Raw genomic sequence first — 16,843 nt, forward strand, 5'->3', positions numbered from 1 at the left:
GAGGGTCGTCTCCCTGCCCCCCACACATGGTGGGCTCTGGGGAAACCCTTGCGAGTCAGGTCGCTGTGTGCGCTGGGGCATAAGGGGGAGCCCACGACCGCGGCTGTATCGAGGCTGCAGCTGCAGTGGGGGAGCAGTTGGTTTTTCCAGGGCCTTCCTGTTTTGACACAGAATTAAAGACGGATAGCGGTGTACTGACACTTTACTTCTGTCAGCGCACTGTATGAGGCTCCTCAGTAACTCCGCCGCGTGACTATGAGGACTCGTGCTCCCAGTACTGGTGGACTGACCATCCCAGTGAGGGCAGCTCCAAAGGCTGGACACATACTTTAAAAGTCCGTAGGCATCAGGGCGCTAACACGAGTTTGGAGAATTACTGGATCGGGACCACGGAGAAGATGGAGGCCCCGGGCGGTGGGCTTAGTGTGATGGACGCTCTCCTCCTGGGGGCGCTTCCCAACTTAGAGGAGGCAGCTCGGAGGGTGATGGGTGGTCCTGACGGCCTCGCAGAAGGCAGGGACAGGGCCTGTCACAGGGTGTGGACCAGGCGGCCGGCCCTCACTTCGGGTTGGGGCCCTCGGTCCTTTGCCCCCGGAAGCAGGGCGAAGCAGGGCGGGGAGTAGAAAGTTTCTAAGACGGATTGCAGCACAGCCTCAAAATCTCAGCCCTTGAAATTGGATTAAGGTGATCCCAAGTGGTCGTTGCCCCAGGCCTTTGGCATGAGCAAACAAAAACCCTCTCTAGAAGAAAATGTCACCATCCGAAACTTCAAATTCTTTCTGCAAACTATTTTGCTACTACAATATCCTGAATATAATAAAATGTAACCAAGCATATGAGACAAGATGATAAAACCAGTAAAACAAAAGACCGTGGGAACAGGCCCACTGAGGCTGCGGAAACAGGAGCTTTCAGATGTAGACGGTAAAATAACTGCTTACTCTGTAAAGGAGATACCAGACATGTGAGGAAAAAAAAAAATGAATTATAGAATCTAAAAAAATCCAAAACCAAAAGTGAGAATTCACTGGAAGGTTTTAATAGAAGATTAGACACAGCTGGAGAGAGAACTAGGAAACTGGGAGCTGGCAGTAGATTTGCAAGCCCACAACGCAAAACCTCATACAGCGTTACCGAGAGAAGTTAAAGGAAAACAAGCAAATTCACGGGGCCAGAAAACCACAGCCCAGATCCGTTCAAGCTGACATCTGATTTATTGAGATTCAGGAGTCTGTGAGTTAAGGATGGTTTTTGCCTACATAAAATTCTCAGTTTTGCCTCTTAGCCCACAAAGCCTAAAATATTTATCTGGTCCTTAAAGAAAAATTTTGCCAACTCATGACTAATTGTAAAGATGTTGACTTTTCCCCAAACTGATGTATATAAATTTAATAAAATCCCAATCAAAAACCCAACAGGTTTTGTGTGTGTGAAATTCAACAAACTGATTCTAAAAGTTATATGTAAGGGGACTTCCCTGGTGATCCAGTGGCTAAGACTCCGAGCTCCCAATGCAGGGGACCCAGGTTCGATCCCAGGTCAGGGAACTAGATCCCACATGCATGCCGCAACTAAAGATCCCACACTCAGCAATGGAGATCCCGAGTGCTGCAACTAAGACCTGGCACAGCCAAATAAATAGATAAATATTTTTTTAAATAAAGTAATGAAATAAAATAAAAGTTATATGTAAGTGCAGAGGACTAAGACTAGCCAAGACGGTCATGGAGAAAAACCAGATGGGAGAATTTCTCTGTTGGAGAGACATCATAGTTTGTCACAAGGGTAAAACAAAATCTCTCAGAAACAGCACCATGCAGATGGATACTTGATTTATGACAAAGGTGGGGGTCATGATCTGGAAGGACAGGGTCAGGAGGGCTTCTGCAAGGTTCATAATGTTCTAGTTTTTAAATATCTGCATAGTGGTTATGTCATAAATTAAGCTGTACATCTTTTGTGCACTTTTCTGAACACATGTTATATTTTCATAATAAAAAGGTTGTTAAAAGAAAGTAACTAATGGTCCTATACAGAGCCCACTTCTGTAAGCAATTCAGTCATTCGAAAGCAGGAACCACCTGCACAGCCTTGTCACTGGCTCAAGAATGATGAGCCTGGGCGTGGCCCTGGTGTCTCCCTGGTACCTTGATTGTTCACCAAGAGGATAATCTTGTTCCCACAAAGACTCTCCCTCTTCCTTTGCCCCTCCCCTGCCCGGGCTCACCGTGTTTGTCATTTCAGTTACATGTCATTTTGTTGCTACGTGATGGGGGAGCATGGGGACGGGGTGCCAACAGGAAAAGGATGCAGACTTGTCAGTATTCTTCAGATGGCTTGAAAACTAGAGTTGACCGTGGGCCTTCCCCTCCAACCTTGGGAGTATTTTAAATTCCTGAAGCTGAGATGAGTGTGGGGTGTGAGAAGAAATCAAGGAACCCCATCTTACATGGAGTGGGGAGGCCGGAAGGGGGGCCTTTCACACCTGTGCCTGCATCACCAGCAGGAAGAGGGAAGATAAGATGTCGCTTTTTTCCCTCCGGTACAAGGGAGTGCATTTTTCACATAGGCAGTTTATCTCCTGCTTAAAAAAAGGGAAGGAAAATCCCTCCCTGCCCAGTGGTGGTCCCACTCTGACCACCCCTGGCAGCCAATGAGAAGCCCTCACAACCTTGGACTCCTGTTTTTCCACTGTGTCCTGTTCAGAACACATGTCCGCAAGCTCCTAAACCTGGTGAAAGCACGTCCCTCTGCGCTGTCCCAACTTACCTGTGATTCACCACAGCTTGCCTGTCCCAAGTTGAAATTCTCTGCCATTCCTGAATAAACCCATTTTGCTGGTAAAATAACTGCCTCTTTTATTTTTGAGGTTAACAGGAGATATAGAGAAAAGGAGGAGGAAAAGTCAGAAATAAAAATCTAAACTTGGAAATAGTCTAGATAATAGAAATAAATCCAAATACCTTGTAAAAAGGACTAATTTTAATTGGTGTGATGTAAAGAAGCATAGTGTCAAGGGGCCGGTGTCATTTCCACAAGTAACACTGAGGATGTCACTGTTTCAAATGTATTTACAATCCCTGGGTCAGAGGGGCTCTATCCAGTAGGGGGATGGAAGGACTTTAACCGGGTGACTCTGCCAGCGGGCGGCATGAATGCCAAAGAGGCAAAGGGAGAGACGATGGTGTTGGGTTCATGGGCAGGCAGCTTCACTCTGATCATTGAAGTGCCCACCTTCAGCAGGCCACCCCGTGCAAATTGTTTGGTTCAAGGCAGTGACAGGCAATAGGTTACACATCTGAGCTTTGTACACACGAGGTTTCAAAGCACTCACTTGAATGTCCACCCACACATTCTCCCCTTATCCCTTGACCAGAACATCCACTTTAGAGTGGGCAGCCTCAGAAAACCCCACAGTTGAGACCAAAGGACACTTTTCAGAGTTCCAGGTTCAGCTGGTCACCCTGGACTTAAGCCACCTGAGACACTTGGGCATTTAGGTTTTTTGGGGTTTTTTTAAAATTAATTAATTTATTTATTTTTGGCTGTGTTGGGTCTTCGTTGCTACACGCGGGCTTTCTCTAGTTGCGGCGAGCGGGGGCTACTCTTCGTTGCGGTGCGTGGGCTTCTCATTGCGGTGGCTTCTCTTGTTGCGGAGCACGGGCTCTAGGCGCGCAGGCTTCAGTAGTTGTGGCACGTGGGCTCAGTAGTTGTGGCTTGAGGGCTCTAGAGCTCAGGCTCAGTAGTTGTGGTGCACGGGCTCAGTAGTTGCGGCACGTGGGCTCAGTAGTTTTGGCTCGTGGGCTCTAGAGCACAGGCTCAGTAGTCGTGGTGCATGGGCTTAGTTGCTCTGTGGCACGTGGGATCTTCCCAGACCAGGGCTCTAACCCGTGTCCCCTGCATTGGCAGGTGGATTCTTAACCACTGCGCCACCAGGGAAGCCTGGGCATTTAGTTTTAAAATATTTCAGGATACTTTCAAATGACATGGCTAGTGTCTTGTGGGTAAACAGGTGCAGGAATCCAGGGGCACTGGTGGGTGACCCTAACTTTGTCTTCCTGAGCTCTACCAGCAGGAAGTCATTACCGCTGCAGGTTTTCCAAGGCAAGAATCCAAGCCTCCAAGCCCGACCCACATACACTGGGTGCAGTCACCTGTCCACAGGAGATGACAGGTGCGTGAGGTCCTTTGGATGGCGCTACACAATAGTGAGGGTATTATTGCGGGGCCCCAATCATCTTATAAAACCAGACGACAGCCAGCCTCTCACACTAGAAGATGGACCAGCGAGTTACACTTAGGTATTTAGAAGTAAAACCTCATCTCAGAGGTCCCTCAGCTGCCAGCTTGGGGAGAGGGAAAATGTGTGTATGGCCTTCATCATGGAAAAATACAAAACCACTACTGGGGGGAAAAAAAAGTACATCTGTGCACTGTCTAAAATGCTTCTCTGATCAAAACCCCTCAATGGGGACTTCCCTGGCGATCCAGCGGTTAAGACACCGTGCTTCGGATGCAGAGGGCAAGGGTTCAATCCCTGGTCAGGGGACTATGATCCCACACGCAGCACGGCCGCAGCCAGAAAAACACCCAGAAACCTCAATAGCGCCCCATCGCCGGTGCAATGATGTGCATACTCTCCAGACTAGCAACCAAGGCCCTTCCCATCTTCAGCCACAAGTCCTCTTTCATCTGCTTCAGGCAGCCTGGACCCCTCGCTCTTTGGGGGACTGAAGTCACCCGAACTGGAGCAGGGGCCCCAGTCAAAGGGCAGGTACGTTTATTTATTTATTTATTTATTTAATTTATTTTTGGCTGCGTTGGGTCTTCGTTGCTGCGCAGGGGCTTTCTCTAGCTGTGGCGAGCGGGGGCTACCCTTCGTTGCTGTGCAGGGGCTTCTCATTGCGGTGGCTTCTCATGTTGCCAAGCAGGGCTCTAGGCGCCCGGGCTTCAGTAGTTGTGGCACACGGGCTCAGTAGTTGTGGTGCGCGGGCTTCAGTAGTTGTGCCTCGCGGGCTCTAGAGCGCAGGCTCAGTAGTTCCGGCACAGGGGCATAGTTGCTCCGCGGCATGTGGGAATCATGACGGACGAGGGTTCGAACCCATGTCCCCTGCATTGGCAGGCGGATTCTTAACCACTGCGCCACCAGGGAAGCCCCCAAGGGCAGGTAAGTTTCCGTCACCTGCACCTGCGATGCTCTCCCCACACCTGTCTGGCACCCCTCCCCCAGCCGCATTCTGCCCCGCCTTCGAACCTCCCCGCACCTGGTTCTCATCACAGGATCTCTCCCTCTCTAGTGGTTGCGCACCTCAAGTCTGCACCACCCTCCGGTTACGCACTTTTTCGACAGGTCTGCGGTGTTACCCTAAGATAAAAACGGAACGAAGGCTCTGCCCAGCGCTTCAAGCTCTCAGCCCGACACACAGGCCACCGGGGAAGCGGGTCGAGCTGGCCAGAAGGACTCGACGCTCGCGGCTTTCCCTCCCTTGGGCTACAACCTGCCCAATGACCGGGGGGGCGGGGCTCTTGCATAAGCGGCCGCCCAATAGCGGGGCGAGGGGGCCTCGTGTGGGCGGGCAGCGCGAGAGCGCGGGGTAGGGGGCGGCTAGGCGGCCGCTGCGGGGAGGTAAACCCCTCTAGGCAGCCGGCGCCTGGACTGGGGGCGCCGCTGCGGGTAGCGCGCCTGCTTTGAGGTTCTCAGAGTCCGCGGTGCGGGGCTGGGAGCCGTCGGGCATCCGCAGCGACTGCGGGCTGCGCGGAAAGGCGGGTGGCGTGGGGCGCACGCGCCGGAGGAGCCCGGGCGCCGCGGCGGGAGTTCGCGGGACCTCTCCGCCCCCGGGTGGCCGGGGCTCCCGCGGGTTGTCCAGTTCTGAGCCGGCTCTTCTGCACTCCGGCCCGAGGTCAGAGGCGCCCGAGCTTCGGCCCAGCTGACCGGGGTGTTCCCGGCGGCCCTCTCTCCGCCGTCGGTGCCCGGGACGCGAAGTCCCTCCGTGGAACGAAGAGCCCGGGTGTCTCCCCGGGTCCCGGCGCCTCTCGGGAACCTGTGATCCCACCCCGTGCCGAGCCCCTGCCAGGGCCCTGAGGCCGTCCTGAGGGAGCTCCTAACTAAACTGTTGAACGGCTGCGGGTGTAGACGACTCGACCAGCTCCAGCGGGCTGCGCGCAGGACCAGAAGCGGGAGTCCGCCCGGCTCCGGACTCGCTGGAGTGAGGAGAGCTGACAGGAGGGGTGAGTCTTCTGCCTCCGCGGTGACCCCCGGGCAGTCCTCATCTGGATTAACTCTTCTGCACTGCAGGGGACCGCGACAGGTGTCCAGAGTAGGGGCGCAGCCCCCCGAAAGAGGACCGTGTGGGCGAGCTTTCAGACCGGCTTAACTCCGGAGCCTCTGCCTCTGTTAACCCACAGCCCTGAGCTTAGTCCTCTGCGCCTCGGGGCGTAGGGGCACAGGGTCCCGGCGTGGAGACCCCTCTCCGAGGGGCCCGGGGCTAGAAGCACGCCGGGCTCTGAGCCTCCCCAGCCGCTCCGACCCAGCAGACGGGGGTGGGGAGGCCGAGGCGGGGTGGGGGGGGGGGTGCTGCTTGGTGTCGGTTTTCTCTAGTTCCTGCCCCTGGAGAGCTCAAGCCCTGAGCGCAGGAAGAGAAAACGAGGGCCTTAAAGCAGGGAGGGGCGCGGGGAAAGGGAGCCCAGCCTCTGGGCTTCAGACCAGGTAACGCACTGAGAGGCGTCAGACTCCTGGAGAATCTCAGGCCCCCCTCCTCTCCCCACGCCCTGCTCGGATCCCCCCCACCCCGCCCCTACCTCCACCCGGGGGCGGGGCCAGGCGGGCAGTGCCAGCCCGAGGGCGCCACGCCCAGGCACACGGCCTGGGGACCCGAGAGGCCCCTCACCACCCTGGCCAGACCCGCACAAAGCTGCCTCTGTGGACCCGGAGCCTTCTGTCCTGGGTGACTGGGTGCTTGAGGGTCCCCTCCTCCAACCCAGAGTCAGGGGAGCTCTGCTTGGGGGGAGAAGCTCTTGGGACTCTGGGGGCCCCTGTCAAGAACAGCACCGAGGCCGAGCTTCTGTGACACTGCGGTCCTGGCAAACAGCTCTGCCTGGAAACTGCCAGATGCTCGAGTCGGGGTCCAGCCCAGCACGGAGACTGCAGAAAAGAGCGGATATAAAAGCAGAGCCTGGAAACTCCCTCTCCTACCCTCAGACTCTTGAGCATAGCGTGGCCGAAGGAAACATTCCCAGGGGCCCCTGCTCAGCCTGAACTGAGGCGGCCCTGGTAGGATGTGTCGCCAGCTCCTGGGGTCCTGGCCGCCTCCTTTCTGCAGCTGGATCCTCCTCAGTTTCCTGTTCCTGGAAAACCCTCCCCGTCTTTCTAAAGACATGTTGTAGGTGTTAAGCTGTGGCCCGGGCTTTCTGCATTAGCCTGTGTTCTTATCCCAACCAAAAGTCAAGTGAGACCCCCCTAAACACCCCGATTCCTCACCAAGCAGGACGCGGCGTCTGTGATCTGAGGGACGGCTGCTACGGGACCCCTGAGTCCCCCTCCCTGCCCAGGCAGGAGGCAGGACTGGCTGAGAAGTGGGCCTCGCGTCCCTCACGCCCCGTGGTGGGCTCCACCTGGGGGCTCAGCTGCACAGTCCTCGTGCCCCGTGTCCTCGTGGGGGATGGACCTCGCTTCCCCTCTGGATGGGGTAAGAATTGGCATTTACAGGCACCCACCCTGAGCCGCTGGCATCTTGTGAGGAAGATGCAGCCAGCAACCCTGCCCGAGGCCACTGCACACAGGGAAGGAGATGCTCCAGCCGGTGCTGGACCAACTGGACATTGGTGAGTGGACCATGTGCCCTGGGCACCTGCAGGAGATCAGCATGTCTGGAGCCTCCTCTCTGGCCCAGGAGGCTGGATACATGTGGAAGCAAGGGAACCACAGGATGTGGGCTGTGGCCGGTGCCGGTGGCATCCACATGCTTCCTCTGGCCTGTCTGTCCACTCAGCTTCCCCTGGGGCCGCTGTGTGTCCCGGGTGTGGATCAGGGATAGAAGCCTGAGCTGCCAGCCCTGCCCTGAGACTGTGGACGCAGGCCCTGCCCGGCTGGCTCCTGGCTTTGCCGTCTGACTGTCTGATCCAAGCCTCCTTTGAACTCTGGTCCGTGTCTAGCCCAGCAGGTGGGAGGAATCAGCCTTGATGCTCTGCTGTTCTTAGACTCCTGAGCAGGGCTTTCCAGCTGGGAGGGGCTCCTGCTTGCCTTCTACCCCTTCTCCAGTTCCCCCCATCCCCTGCCCGAGGCCTGGAGAGCCAGGGGCGAGGCCGGCTGGGAGCCAGCAGTTGGCACTGGACCTTTAGAGGGATTGTCCAGACACTGTCTGCTGCTCGGTGACCTGAGGACATTAACACACCCCTAGGCTTAGATCTTTCTTAAAAGGAAAGTTTTCTTTTTCTTAGTCAACAACTTGCATGAAACCTGCTTTTTTTTCTTTCTTTCTTTCCTTCTGCTTTTCTTTTTTTAAATTTATTTTTATTGATATACAATAGGCAACATTCTATTAGTTTCAGGTGCACAACATAATGACTTGATATGTGTATATATTGCGAGTAAATGGAGAATTTTTATACTGTCACTACTGTGTGTCTGCTGTAGGTTGGTGCTTTTCTAGTCCAGGGGACACCAAGGGCGCTTGTTAAACCTGCAGGTTCCTGGGTTCCCGTCTGAGGTGGGGCCTAGGAATCTGCATGCTCAACAAGGTACCGCACCCCCCACTCTACCGCAGCAGGGTGGCCAAGCTCTGACGACATGCCCTCTGTCCCCCAACCCTCATCTCCCCTACCTCACCTCCCGCATCACACACACACACGGCACGGCCTTCCACGTCGTGTGTCTCCCCAGGACTCCAAGCCCCTGTGGGCATTCTCTTGTCACCTCTGAAGAGGTGAAGCAGCACAGCGTGAGAGGGAGGGATGGGAATTTCTATATCTCTTCTGGCTTGTTCTATAGGTCCATACACTTGTATCACTCACTGCGCATACAGTAAAGCATATGCACTTAAGTGTAAAGTATGCTTCAAAGTCTTGTTTTTGAAATGCAGAAGTGGACACAGTTGTATTGGGTCGCAGTAGTTTTCTAGACACAAAAGGGCCCTGTGTGGAGAAGAGGGCCGGGCAGGTGATGTGCCGTCTGCATCCTTACGGTGTTACTCCCGCCTTGGATGGACCGGGGCACCGGCTTCAGGGTTTCCTGTTTCCTGACAGCTCTGGGGGCACTCAGGCCCCAAGTCCCTGCTGGTGGGAGTGGCTTTCTGCTGACAGGACAAGAGGTCCAAGCTGAAGTTTGCTACTTACCGGCCCCCAAGTGTCTACAGCAGTTGTAGAACCCTTCCAGCTCCATCCTGAGCACCCAGACTCTGCCCTTGTGGTGGACAATGAGATCATCCATGATGCCCCAACCCGGACACCGAGTGCCCCACGTCCACCAGCCTCAGCTGGCTCATCTCTGCCTCCCTGCTTTGAGGATGCCCTGGCCTGGACCTCACGGAGCTCCAGGTGCCTCTGGTCACTGACTCACCCGTTGTCTTGGCTGCAAAGGCCGACCAGAGGAGCTCTCAGTGTCCGAGATCTCCAGTGCCTGCTTTGAGCCCTCCAGCCAGAGGGTCGAGTGCGGCCCCCGCCATGGCAGATCCACAATGGAGACCCGGTGCCCAGGATGGGAGCTGCCGTGGCTATGGTCAAGGGCAGGCGCCCGTCCGGCTGGGCTGGTGTCCCACAGCTTTCAAGGCAAGTGGGAATGAAGGGAGGGATTGGCGGCGGCCTGTGGACCCCCTGAGCGGGGAGGGTCCTGCAGAGCTGGAGGCATGAAAACAAACACACTAGGGATGGGAGAGTCCTGCAAATTCAGCTTCAGAGGCTGTCTTTCACTTAACAGACCGTGTCTGGAACCCAGGTCTTTGGCCTGTGCCACAGGGTCGAATCTATCCGAAAGTTTGCCTTTGTGAAAGGAAAAGTGTTTCATGCCTGTTAGCCTGTCAGACAGGCATCCCCGGGCCTGCCAGTCAGGCTGGGGCGAGGGCCTCACCGGTCACGTGCCGGGGACACACCCGCTCACTGTGGCTCCCACAGGGGCCGGGTCGGGGCAGGGAGGCGGGGGGCACAGAAAGGCCTCCATTCAGATAACGGACAACACGGGGGTCAGAGGTCTAAGAACACCGTCTCTTCCTTTTGAGTAACTGGTTTCTGTTCCACCCTCTCATCAGTGCACAGTCCCAGAGGGAACCTGGCGTTAAGACCTGGTGCAAGTTCTATGGGTTTTCTTCCGGGGTGAGACCCTAGCAGCTGTGGCGTTTAGGAAACAGGCAGCTTTGCCGCCCTGTTACCCTGCTGCCCACGTGAGCATGAAGGGAGGGCAGGCAGGGCTCCTGATCACAAAGATAATAGTGAAGAGGTGTCTGTAGCTCAGCACGAGGGCAGCAGGGCAGCGTATCTGGGAGGCTGCACGTTAGGAAAGCTGTGGCTTCTCGGGGTGGAGCAGCTGCCCTCAGGAAGTAGCGCCCTTGCCGTCCTTAGAGGCTTTGAGGGGAAGGTGTCCTTTTTTAAAAGAAAAATTTGTATTGAAGTATAGTTGATTCACAAGGTTGTGTTAATTTCTACTGTACAGCAAAATGATTCAATTATACATATATCTATTCTTTTTCTGATTCTTTTCCCATATAGGTCATTACAGAGTGTTGACTGTAGTTCCCTGTGCTATACAGTAGGACCTTGTTGTTTATCTATTTTATATATAGTAGTGTGTATCTGTTAATCCCAAACTCCTAATTTATCCCTTCCCCACCTTTCCCCTTTTGTAACCATGAGTTTGTTTTCTATGTCTGTGAGTCTGTTTCCGTTTTGCAAGTAAGTTCATTTGTGTCGTAATTTAGATTTCACATGTAAGTGACATCATATGGTATTTGTCTTTCTCTGTCTGATTTAACTTCACTTAGTATGATAATCTCTAGGTCCATCCGTGTTGCTGCAAATGGCATCATTTCATTCTTTTTTATGGCTGAGTAGTATTCCCTTGTGTATGTGTACCACATGAAGTTGCCCTTTTTTAAAACACTGAATTGGAAATGTATTTATATATTCTGAACAGAGCAATGTTTAAAGTAGGTTAAGTTTAGATCCAATTGGAGATTGTCACAAGGTTTTATATTGTTTAAACTATTAATTTTCTAAACTACAGTAAAGTGGTGAGACTAGTGTAATTAATGCCCATATACCCACTACCTGGATTCAATATCTGAGTCTACTGTGTTTATTTTGCTCTGCTGACCCATTTAAACTCACTTATAGCTACTACATAACACACAAATCTGTTTTTTGTGACTAACGAAACTAATAATACTTCCCCAAAGAATACCTAATCGGTATTCAAACTTTCCCAGTTGCCACAAAATTTGTCAGTTTTTCAAAGTCAGCATATAATCAAGGACCAAGTGTTGTATTTATTTGTCTTCAATTTTTTGCCATAAAGCAGCCACCCTTTTTCTGAACTGTGATTCGGAAGGGACTCGTCTCACCGTCTTGAATGCCCCACGTTCTGGAGTTCTGTTTCCTGGTGGTGGGCAGCACGTTGCTCTGTGCCTCCTTTTCCTGCAGGCTGGCAGACCAACCGCAGGTGACCGCCCTTCCCAGGCATAAGAACCCTCGTACAGACAACTTCCAGGGAACACAGACGCAGGCACTCGTGCTACTTGCTGGTTCTTCTTAGCTCGACATCAGCCACCAGCCCCGCGGTGGCGCCGGGGAACAGCGGGGGGTGGGGGGGGTCTGCATGGTCGGCTGAGGCCCCAGCCCCCCCCCCCGGTGCCCAGTGTCTGGGTGCCAGGGGGGGAGGACAGGAGCCCCCTGCGGACCTGGTCGCCTTGGAAGACCGTGAAGAGGGGCACAGGGTGGGGGGATGGCGAGGACGAGAGCGAGGACCCGGATGTTAGGTCGTCTCTCCGCACTTCTGCATCCTCCGTCCGCTGTTCCCACGCCCCGGGCGGGCGGAGCTGTGATGCGGGATTCCGCCGGGCAGTGGGCGGTCTCCAACCTTCCAACGCCCTTGCCCTCCTTCCAAGGTAGCGCAGGGTGGCCTCCGCCCGCAAGGGCGCCTGTGGTCCCGGGTGAGCCCCACGGGTGTTAGGACCGGCCTCAAGGACAGGTGAGCCGCGCCGCCTAGGGGCTCCGGCTGGAGCTGCTGCGGGTGCGCCTGCCCGGGAGCCGAGGGAGAGCGTCTCAGTCCCTGGGCCCAGGAGACTGTCCCGGCGAGGGCAGTGGAGGCCGAGGCCCTGTGCACTCGCAGGCCGGTCCGCGAGCGTTTTACAAGGGCTCCACCCGACACCTTGTTAAGGCACGGCGTCCAAGAACAAGGATTCCAAAAGACGAGCCCCTGAAATAATTTACAAAGTGCCCATGAGCCTCTTAGGCGAGGAGGTCTATAGCTTTTATTCTCAACAGGGTCCCCAAAGAGAAATGAACTATATTTCTAGGGTCTGTCGTCTGAGAGATCAGTGTGTCGTCAGTGCAAGGGCACGGCAGGAGCCAAGGGCTGGGCGGACGCCCTGCCAGCGCAGCCCGGGGTCCAGGCGGCTTGAGAGGCCCCTTCAGCAAGGGGCACGGGGGCCTGTGCTCTCGCCCTGGGTCTCCCTGCTCTGATTTTTGGACGCTCACTTCTGGCCTATAGCTCAGGATGTGTGTCTGCACCAGTGAGCCCTGGGGCTGCCTGGGAATGTCACTGGAGGCCTTGCCTTGGGTTCAGGGGACGAGGTATTAGCGTTAACCTAGGAACTGACCCCAGCGTCTGTGAGCCCTATGTGATGGACCCCTGGGAGGGGTTTGCTGAGAGGATGGTGCCCAGCCCCACCCCGTGACCCCCACGGGGCCCGCACATGCGTGTCATGGGGGCTGTCAGTCCCAAGCTGTGGCTCTGGCCCCCCAGCTTCCTCTGTCCCCACAGGTCTGAGGGCAGAGGTCTGACAGTCCCCGCTCGACAAGGCCCTCAGCCTGTTTTATTGGTTTGTCTTAATCTTAAAAAGCCCAGCTCTGGCCCTGGCCTGGGTCTTCCTTACCTGCACCCCTTTCTTCCATTTTAGGGAATAGAGTCTCCCTTGCTAGAGGTGTTAACTTTTTTTAAAAAATTTATTTATTTTATTTATTTATTTTTGCTGCGATGGGTCTTCCTTGCTGCGCGCAGGCTTTCTCTTGTGCTGAGCGGGGGCTACTCTTCTTTGCTGTGCAGAGGCTTCTCATTGCGGTGGCTTCTCTTGTTGTGGAGCACGTGCTCTAGGTGTGTGGGCTGCAGTAGTCGTGGCACAAGGGCTCAGTAGTTGTGGCTCGCGGGCTCTAGAGCGCAGGCTCCGTAGTTGTGGCTCATGGGCTTAGTTGCTCCTCGGCATGTGGGATCTTCCCGGACCAGGACTTGAACCCGTGTCCCCTGCATTGGCGGGCGGATTCTTAACCACTGCGCCACCAGGGAAGCCCCTAGAGCTGTTAACTTTCTACTTAAGAACCTTTTAACTTCCTGGTTCCTCTAGGGCTCTGGGGGCTGGGATTGGGGGGGGCAGTTAAGGAACAAGAGGAAAGGGGGGTGGTCAGAGAAACCTTCCCCGGGGCCGTATCAAGGATCTGGGTCTATGTTGGGTGGGTCCATCCAGCCTGCTCTGCTGGGATCTTACCTGGACAGCAACAGCCGACATTCTCTTTCCTCTCTTCCTTTCTCTGCTTTTTCCCTTGCTGGGCACATGAATTCATACATATCAATATTAGCAGTCCTTCTGTTTGTTCAAAGCACCAAGGAGAGCGACCACCCCTCATCACACAGGAGCCCAGGCAACGGGAAGGAGGAAGGCCAGGGAGGGTTGGACATGTCACCCTGAGCCGAGCCCCCCCAGCCCCCGTCGTGGTCCCGTACCAGATAGTGAGTCAGTCACTAGTGTGCAGAGCAAGCTGCGTGATTCACCTGGACAAAGTCCCAGCTGCCGTTTCCTTCTCTCGTGGCCCTAAACTGGAATAGATGTGAGTCATGCTCTTTTCCCACCTCCCATCCTTTTTGAATTTTTTAAATAAGCAGAGAGGATCTTTGTTAAATCTGTGCTGGACCCCACCTCCAAGACCCAGCTGGAGCCAAGTCCCTCGGTCCCCAGGGAGAGCCTTGCCTGGGTTCCTTTCAAAGTAGGGAGCCCTTGGTAGGGTGAGGATGTAAGGAGAAAGCATTGCCTTCGGAGTTGTGGCCTGAACTGGAGACACCTGAAGTCAGTAGGTGCTCTGCCTAATGCATGAGCATGAAGTGACCGCTTCCCCGGCAGGGCTGGGATTTTCTCAAAGCCGCTGTTACTGGGCTGGAGTTGGAGCTGTAGGACTGCGGTCCTGGCCACAGCAGAGGTCTGAACCCAGGTGACTTCCTGCAGGTACCACCACCTCCCCTGACCCAGCCCCCGGGGCCACTGGGGGAAGTTGGTGGTTCTCCTGCTGATGGTCCAGGGCAGAAGACGACAGGGAATTAGCCCCTATACGGGCAGGAAGGCTAGAGCACGTGGCCCGTATGCCAGGCAAAACAGAAAATTCCTGCGCTCAGAGACCGTATGGATGGGGTGGGAGGCTGTTTCTCTCCGTGGTACCCGGTCTCAGGCTGGCTCCGCACCTGCACTGTGACCGGGTGGCTGAGACCAGAGCCTGTAGATCTGACCGCTCTCAGGGGTAAGTTTGTCTTCTGTCGGACGTGTTGACAGGTTTCTGCACGTATAAGGTGAAAGACAGGCTCCCGGGTCGAATTGTTCCTTTGTGAAGCTTTTAACAGTTTTCCTAGTCTTGTGTGTTCCCCGCCTCCTCCCCGGGGACAGCTGCGATGTGAGAACCTGCTGGCTCTGCCCATCCTTAGAGCTCCGGCGAATTGGATGAGAAGTGTGTGGATGAGCCTGGAGGGCACGGGGCCCCGGCCCAGCCCAGGGGAGGCTTCCGGGAGCCGGGTGCTGAAGGCGGCAGAGGCGGGAGTGGGAAAAGGTGTGGGAAATGCGGGCACACTTATGCTCAGGTGATGCTGAGTCGTTTGTAGCTGAAACTCGAGGTGGAGGAAGAGACAGCTAGAGAAAAGCGTACAGAGCTGGATGACTTTGGCTTTGCATTTCTTTCTCAAATATTTATCGAGCATTTCTACATGCCATGGATTTTTCTAGACACTCTAGGGAACCAGTGGGGAACAAAGGAGTTTAACTTCCTCCTGTATGAAATCTTCAGGTGCTACACTTGGGAAGAACCTGTCCTCAGGGCAGTGGTTCTCAGCCTGCGGTGAAGCCGCAAGATGTTTTAGGTTGTCACACTGGGTCACGTGGTAGGTAGAGACCAGGGGCGCTGCTCTACACCCTACAAAGCACAGGACAGGTCCCCACCACAAGAATGATCCCTCCCCCAAATGTCAATAGTGCTGAGCTGGGAAGACCTAGCCTCAAAGGATGGCTTGGTGTTTGCAGGAGGGGAGCTTTCAGGGTGGGCAGGTCTCCACGCACGGGCGGTGAAGGGACAGAGGCAGCTGTAGTGACCAAGGTGGTGAATAGGCTTCACTCGGAGCAGTGAGGTGGGGGAGGGAGGGGCTGGGTCACGGCACTTGGTGGCCAGATGACGTGTCACATGGAGCGGAGCGTGGTTGACTTTGGATTCCTGCCTCGGCCCTCATGCGATGCTGTCCCTGCCACGTGGTCCCATCTGGATGTGGAGACGGATTCAGCTCTGGACGTTGTATGACTCCCCTGAGGCTGCCGTAACAGAGTCCCACAGGCTGGGAGCCTTCAACCACAGAAGTTGATTTTCTCACCGTTCTGGGGGCTGGACGTCCACCATCAAGGTGTCAGCGGGGTTGGATTCTTCCGAGGCCTTTCTCCTCGCTTCACAGACAGCCGTCTTCCTCCTGTGTCTTCCCTCTGTGCCTACGTCCTAATTCTCTCTTCTTGTAAGGACACCAGTCGTAGAGTACTCACCCGATGACCTTAGTTTATCCTCATCACCTCTTTAAAGGTCCTGTTTCCAAACAGTCACATTCCGAGGTGCTGGGGCCAGGACTTCAGGGGCACAGTTCAGCCCCTAGTAGATCGTTCAGCTTGAGGTGCCCAGGGGCTGCTCTGGAGCCTGAGGTCAGGGCGAGGTCAGCTGCGGGGAGTGTGGAAGGACGGAGGGGACAGTTGGGGTGCGGCTGTCCACAGCGGGAGAGACGCCCAGCCACGAGAGGAGAGCCACGGACGGCTAGGGCACGGGACGTGTTCTGGTGCGGACTACGAGGCTCAGAGACGCAGTGACAGGTGGGTGCTTGGACAGGTGCGTCTGAAGGTGGGAAGTTGGACTTCCTGGGAGAAGAATTCATTTTATTTATTCACATGAATGCAAGACACGAGTCAGACGGTCTTCAAGACTTTTGATCTTCTGGGGGGAGGGGAAGAAGCACCTGGAGCGAGACGACCCCCCCCCGGCACCCTGGGGGCCCATGACATGAGTTCCTCAAGCAGTACACGTGGCCCCACCCCCCGAACCCTGGGGCCTCAACACAGCCACTACCAAGGGGTCCCTGGCACAGGGACCGCAACACCTGCCGCTGGAGTCTAAGCTTAGGAGGGAAGAAACAAAGTCAGGGGGGGAAGCTCTGTGAACAGGCCACAGTACAATGTGACTGTGAACCTGCGCAGACAGTCCCCGGGGCGTTGACTGAATGGGTTTTCAAGGCTGCATAGGAGTTGACCAGGCCAATTGGAAGGAATGAGGCAGAGGGCACAGCCTAACATCTTAGAACTACACCCAGCTTTCCCTGGAGGAGCAGGGCAGAGTGGTGGAAAAAGGTGAAAACTACGGA

The sequence above is a fragment of the Balaenoptera physalus genome (assembly GCF_965194825.1).
Source record: "Balaenoptera physalus genome assembly, chromosome: 1".
Lineage (NCBI taxonomy): Eukaryota > Metazoa > Chordata > Mammalia > Artiodactyla > Balaenopteridae > Balaenoptera > Balaenoptera physalus.